Source organism: Heterodontus francisci, chromosome 22 (genome assembly GCF_036365525.1).
Source record: "Heterodontus francisci isolate sHetFra1 chromosome 22, sHetFra1.hap1, whole genome shotgun sequence".
Taxonomy (NCBI): Eukaryota; Metazoa; Chordata; class Chondrichthyes; order Heterodontiformes; family Heterodontidae; genus Heterodontus; species Heterodontus francisci.
Window position 1 is genome coordinate 37491044 of NC_090392.1, and position 7275 is coordinate 37498318.

Here is a 7275-nt window from a genome sequence, read left to right on the forward strand (position 1 = left end):
TAGCTGCAATTTTCAAGCCCTGGCAACATTCTTGTAAATCTCCTCTATTCTCTCCAGAGCAATTATGCCCTTCTTGTATGCAGAACTGTATGCAATACTCCAGCTGTGGCCTAACCAGTGTTTTATACAGTTAGTTCCAGCATTACACCCCTGTTTTTGTATTCTATACCTAGGCCAATAAAGAAAGCATTCCATATGCCTTCTTCACCACTTTATTTACCTGTCCTGCACCTTCAGGGACCTGTGGACAAGCACTCCAAGGTCTCTCACTTCCTCTACCTCTCTCAATATCCTCCCATTTATTGTGTATTCCCTTGCTTTGTTTGCCCTCCCCAAATGCATTACCTCACACTTCTCTGGATTGAATTCCATTTGCCACTTTTCCATCCACTCAGCCAAACCATTGATATAATTCTGGAGTCTACAGCTATCCTCTTCACTATCAACTACACGTCCAAACTTTGTGTCACCTGCAAATTTCCCAGTCATGCCTCCCACATTCAAGTCCAAATTGTTAATGTATATCACAAACAGCAAGGGACCCAACACTGAGTCCTGTGGAACTCCACTGGAAACCACTTTCCATTTGCAAAAAACTACCATCAGTCATTATCCTTTGTTTCCTGTCACTGAGCCAATTTTGGATCCAACTTGACACATTCCTCTGTATCCCTTTTCTGACCAGTCTGCCATGTGGGACCTTGTAAAATCCATGTAGACCACATCCGCTGCATTACCCTCATCAACCCTCCTTGTTACTTCCTCAAAAAATGTAATTAAGTTAGTAAGACATGACCCTCCCTTAACAAATCCATGCTGACTATCCCTGATTAATCCGTACCTTTCTAAGTGACAGTTTATCCTATCTCTCAGAATTGATTCTAATAATTTGCCCACCATGAGGTCAGACTGACTGGCCTTTAATTATTTGGCCTATCCCTCCCACCTTTTAGATAATGATAAAGGGTTTGCAGACCTCCAATCCTCTGGCACCTCACCTGTATCTAGTGAGGATTTGAAAATGATGTTCAGAGCATCTGTTATTACCTCCCTGGCTTCCTTTAACAGCCTGCGATACAATCCATCCGGCCCTGGCAATTTATCCACTTTCAAGGATGTCAGACCCTCTAGTACTTCCTCTCTCATTATGCTTATCGTATCTAATATTTCACACTCCATCTCTAACTACAATGTCTGCATCAACCCTCTCCTTTGTGCAGACAGAGACAAAGTACTCATTAAGAACGCTGCTCACATCTTCTGCATCCACACATAAGTTCCCTTGAACATCACTGATAGGCCCTTCCCTTTCCTTAGTTATCCTCTTGCTCTTAATGTACTGATAAAACATCTTTGGATTTTCCTTGATTTTACCTGCCAATATGTTTTCATGTCCTCTCTTTGCTTTCCTAATTTCCTTTTTTACTTCACCCCTGCACTTTCTATACTCCTCTAGGCTTTCTAAAGTATTTAGTTTTTTCTGACTGTCATAAGCTTTCTTTTACTGCTTTATCTTACCCTGTATGCTTCTAGATAACCAGAGGGCTCTAGATTTGGCAGTACCACCCTTTGTCTTTGTGGGTCATGTCTACACTGTGCCTGTAGTATCTTGCTTTTGAATGCCTCCCACTGGTCTGCCACTGAATTTCCTCCAAGTAGTTTTATCCACCATTGACATGCTGTTCTCCCTTCGGCAGCTACAGGAGAAATGCCGTGAACAACAGATGCCCCTCTACGTTGCTTTCATTGATCTCACCAAAGCCTTTGACCTCATCAGCAGACGTGGTCTCTTCAGACTATTAGCAAAGATCGGATGTCCACCAAAGCTACTAAGTATCATGACTTCATTCCATGACAATATGAAAGGCACAATTCAGCATAGCGGTGCCTCATCAGACCCCTTTCCTATCCTGAGTGGCGTGAAGCAGGGCTGTGTTCTTGCACCTGCACTGTTTGGGATCTTCTCCCTGCTGCTCTCTCATGCGTTCAAGTCTTCAGAAGAAGGAATTTTCCTCCACACAAGATCAGATGGCAGGCTGTTCAACCTTGCCCGTCTAAGAGCGAAGACCAAAGAACGGAAAGTCCTCATCAGGGAACTCCTCTTTGCTGACGATGCTGCATTAACATCTCACACTGAAGAGTGTCTGCAGAGACTCATCGACAGGATTGCCACTGCCTGTAACGAATATGGCCTAACCATCAGCCTCAAGAAAACGAACATCATGGGACAGGATGTCAGAAATGCTCCATTCATCAATATCGGTGACCACGCTCTGGAAGTGGTTCAGGAGTTCACCTACCTAGGCTCAACTATCACCAGTAACCTGTCTCTTTATGCAGAAATCAACAAGCGCATGGGAAAGGCGTCCACTGCTATGTCCAGACTGGCCAAGAGAGTGTGGGAAAATGACGCACTGACACGGAACACAAAAGTCCAAGTGAATCAAGCCTGTGTCCTCAGTACCTTGCTCTGTGGCAGCGAGGCCTGGACAACGTATGTCAGCCAAGAGCGACGTCTCAACTCATTCCATCTTCGCTGCCTCTGGAGAATCCTTGGCATCAGGTGGCAGGACCGTATCTCCAACACAGAAGTCCTCGAGGCGGCAACACCCCCAGCATATACACCCTATGGAGCCAGCGGCGCTTGAGATGGCTTGGCCATGTGAACCACATGGAAGATGGCAGGATCTCCAAGGATGTATTGTACAGCGAGCTCGTCACTGCTATCAGATCCATTAGCCGTCCATGTCTCCACTTTAAAGACGTCTGCAAACGCGACATGACATCCTGTGACATTGACCACAAGTCGTGGGAGTCAGTTGCCAGCGATCGCCAGAGCTGGCGGGCAGCCATAAAGGCGGGGCTAAAGAGTGGCGAGTTGAAGAGACTTAGCAGTTGGCAGGAAAAAGGATGGAAGCGCAAGGGGAGAGCCAACAGTGTAACAGCCCCGACAACCAATTTTATCTGCAGCACCTGTCGAAGAGTCTGTCACTCTAGAATTGGCCTTTATAGCCACTCCAGGCGCTGCTTCACAAACCACTGACTACCTCCAGGCACTTACCCATTGTCTCTTGAGACAAGGAGGCCAAAGAAGAAGAAGCTTTATCCAGTCCACTTTTGCCAGATTACCTCTACCTTGTAAAATTTGTCTTCCCCGAACTCAGAACTTTTACTCTTGTTCTATCTTTGTCTTTTTCCATAATAATGCAAAATCTAACTGTAATATGGTCACTATCTCCAAAATGGTCAGCCACTACTACTTCATCCACTTGCCTAGCTTCATTTCCCAACACTAAATCTAGAATTGCGCCCCCTCTCATTGGGCTTGTTACGTGCTGGCTAAAAAAGTTCTTTTGAATGCAGTTCAAGAATTTTGTGCCCTCTGTGCCCTTCACACTCTTTGTAACCCAGTTGATGTTAGTGTATTTTGAAATCCCCAACAATTATTACCCTCTTGTTTATTCTTCTATCTCCCTCTCACTATTTGGGAGTCCTCGTAGTATGGTTGCCCTTCTTTATTTCTGAGCTTAACCTATGTGGCCTCATTTGATGATTCATTCAGCCTATCATCCCTCCTCACAGCTGTATTTGATTCTTTAACCAATAATGCTACACCCCCTCCTTTTTTATTCCCCTCTCTATCCTGCCTGAAACCTCAGGGATGTTGAGCTGCTATTTTTGCCGCTATTTAAGACAAGGCGGCACAGTGGCGCAGTGGTTAGCACCGCAGCCTCACAGCTCCAGCGACCCGGGTTCAATTCTGGGTACTGCCTGTGTGGAGTTTGCAAGTTCTCCCTGTGTCTGTGTGGGTTTCCTCCGGGTGCTCCGGTTTCCTCCCACATGCCAAAGACTTGCAGGTTGCTAGGTTAATTGGCCATTATAAATTGCCCCTAGTATTGGTAGGGAAATATAGGGACAGGTGGGGATGTGGTAGGAATATGGGATTAGTGTAGGATTAGTATAGATGGGTGGTTGATGGTCGGCACAGACTCGGTGGGCCGAAGGGCCTGTTTCAGTGCTGTATCTCTAAAACTAAAAACATAAAACTAAAACAAGTTTCCATTATAGCAATGATATCATGTTGCCATGTGTCTATCTGTGCCCTCAGCTCATTGGCTTTATTTGCTATACTCCTTGCATTTAACTAAATAGCTTTTAATACTGCCAAATTCCTGTGCTGCATACTTTTTAACCTTTGCTTCCTCTGTCACTCGGGGTCACTCGCTAATTTTCTGCCTACCGTTCCCTACTCTGAATTTGCCTGATCTGAAACTGTCCTCAGGTTCCCATCCCCCTGCCAATCTAGTTTAAACCATCCCCAACAGCACTAGCAAACCTTCTTTCAAGGATATTCATCCCGGTCCTATTCAGGTATAGACTGTCCGGCTTGTACAGGTCCCACCTTCCCCAGAACCAGTCCTGATGCCCCAGAAATCTGAAGCCCTCCTCCTGCACCATCTCTCCAGCCACACATTCATCTGGTGTATTCTTCTATTTCCATTCTCACAAGCATGTGGCCTTGGGAGTAATCTGGAGATTACTACCTTTGAGGTCCTGCTTGCTAATCTCCCTAAACTCAGCCTGCAGCACCTCATCCCTTTTTCTACCCATATCGTTGGTAGAAATATGCACCACGACATCTGGCTATGCACCCTTGCCGTCCAGATGCTCTGTAGCCGCTCATGACCCTTGCACCAGAGAGGCAACATACCATCCTGGAATTACATCTGCGACCACAGAAACGAGTGTCTGTTCCCCTAACTGTAGAATCTCCAACCACTGTTGCTGTCCTCATGACTCTCACTTCCATTGGTACTCAGAACTAAATACCGGTTAGAAAATGGGATGACCTCTGCGGACTCCTGCACTACCTATCTTGTCTTTCTTGTCTGACTGGCAGCCACCCAGTCCCTCTCTGCCTGTGCTCTCTTAAGCTGCGGGGTGACCACCTTCTGAAACGTGCTATCCATGTATCTCTCATCTTTGCGAATGCACCTCAGTGACACCAGTGTTCCAAGATTCGGCACTCGGGTTTTTGCATTTGGTGGCACTTTCTGCACATGTTGTCCAGGACATGGGCAGTGTCCTGGAGTCCCCACATGGCACAGGATGTGCATTCAACAGGTGTGGGCAGCTCTGCCATGCCTCAAACTATTTTCTGCACTAAAATTGGAAGTTAAATAGACATAATAAAATGGTTATAAACAGAATAAACAAATGAGTAACCACCTACCAAATGCTGGTATTTTAGCTTCTACTTAGTAGATAAACTTAAATGTTAGAGAAAAAATAAAAATCAGCAAAAATAAGAGAATATGAAAGTAAGAAAATACCCACCAGATAATCACTGACTAGCTCCTTGTGTCTCGCCACTCTCCCTTCTCGTGCTATTGTAGCTCGGAAGTCTCACCCAGCCAATCACCTACCTGCTTCCCTGCGATGTCACACCTCGCTTTTTTGTTCTGAACACCAGCAGACTGGCAGCAGCAGCAACTAGTGCCGCTCCTCTCCAGCTGTTTCCAGGTGAACTCTTACTCGCTCACTCTCACGCTCTCTCTCTCTTGCTTCCCCAACCCTACACCCACACCTCCCCAACCAGGCTCTTTATGCCCTGCTCCTCTCATGCTGTTTTTCAGTGAACTCTTGCTCGCTCGCGCTCTCCCAGGCTCTTTATGCCCTACTCCTCCCTCGCTGTTTCCCAATGAACTCACCTGCTCTTTCTCTCTCTCCCCCTCCCTAACCCTGGGCTCTTTATGCCCTGCTGTGCGCTCGCTGCTTCCCGGTGAACTCTCGCTCTCTCTCTCCTTCGCTCTCTCTCTCTCTCTCCCTCTCCCCTAACTCTGGGCTCTTTATGCCCCGCTGTGCTCTCGCTGCTTCCCGGTGAACTCTCGCTCTCTCTCTTCTTCGCTCTCTCTCTTTCTCCCTCTCCCCTAACTCTGGGCTCTTTATGCCCCGCTGTGCTCTCGCTGCTTCCCGGTGAACTCTCGCTGTCTCTCTCCTTCGCTCTCTCTTTCCCAGGCTCTTTATGCCCCGCTCTGCTCTTGCTAGTTCCCAGTGAACTCTCTAATCTACCTTACCACTATTAATATACCTTACTAACCCTAAAATGTTGCGAATAGAAGTAATAACCTGAGTAACAAACCTTATTGCTTTAAAATAAAACAGAACAGTAGACTCTTCAGCTTTTCCCTTCTGCTTGTGTGCCTTAATTAATTGTAAGATAGTAACATAAATTTTAACTTTAAGTGGGCAGGGCTGGCTCAAGGTGCAGGAAGTTGCAAGCTGCTCGGCTGAGCTGTGGACTGGGGGCTTTGACTGACAGGCCTGGGGGGGATATCAGGGCAGGTACACACAACTGCTCCCCCCTTTTCCTCCTGGGGTGTTTTACTGGAGTCATGTTGGTGATTGTTTCTAAACTCTGTCTCCCTCTCCCGGTAATGTAGGTGGATTGTAGGTTGTTGTGAGTGTTGGACTCTATTGCCTTTGCTCATTTTTCCTCCTTTCCCACTCTAAGTTCGAGGCTGCAGGCTCTGGAAGCTGGATGCACCTGAAACGTTAACTCTGTTTCTCTCTCCACAGATACTGCCTGATGAGCTGAGTATTTCCAGCATTTTCTCCTCTTATTTCAGATTTCCAGCATCCACAGTATTTTACTTTTGTTTTATTGCAGGCATTGCTTGCAGAACTGAATTGAGAAACACTACATACCAATTAAGAGCTGGTTTGTATCGGGGTGAGTATTGGCAGCACACATCAGTCCCTGACCTCCTGTGTTGGTCTTCATTGTTGCATTAGTAACTTCAAGGGAGGGGCACCAGTAATATGCTGTAACAAAAACTATAAAGGAAACCTAGCTCAATCAACCTAAAATGTAATTCCTAATGGTGCTAATACTCTTCAGTCCCTCCGGTTCCCACTAGTTGCGGAAGGCCTCAAGCTTACTAGCGGACACAACGTGCTCCCTCTCCAGGGACAGCCAGGCACAGAAGAAAGGCAGACAGTCTGGCTAGCCAACTCCCTCGACTGCCCGCTGCCTTGGCCTGTTGATGGCCACTTTGGAAAGGTCCAGGAGCAGTCCCTCGAATTGCCATCGTTCTCGGGGTAAATGTGCAGCAGGCTACATGCGCAGCCATCCTGGGCCAGGAGGCAGGAGGAGACAGTGCTGTGAATTTCTATCCTGGACTGACTGTGATGGCTTTTTTAAACTCCTTTGACAGGGTATTATAAAGAAAGGCTTTGCAGTCAGGAAGCTCAACCAAGCATCACATCAAGATT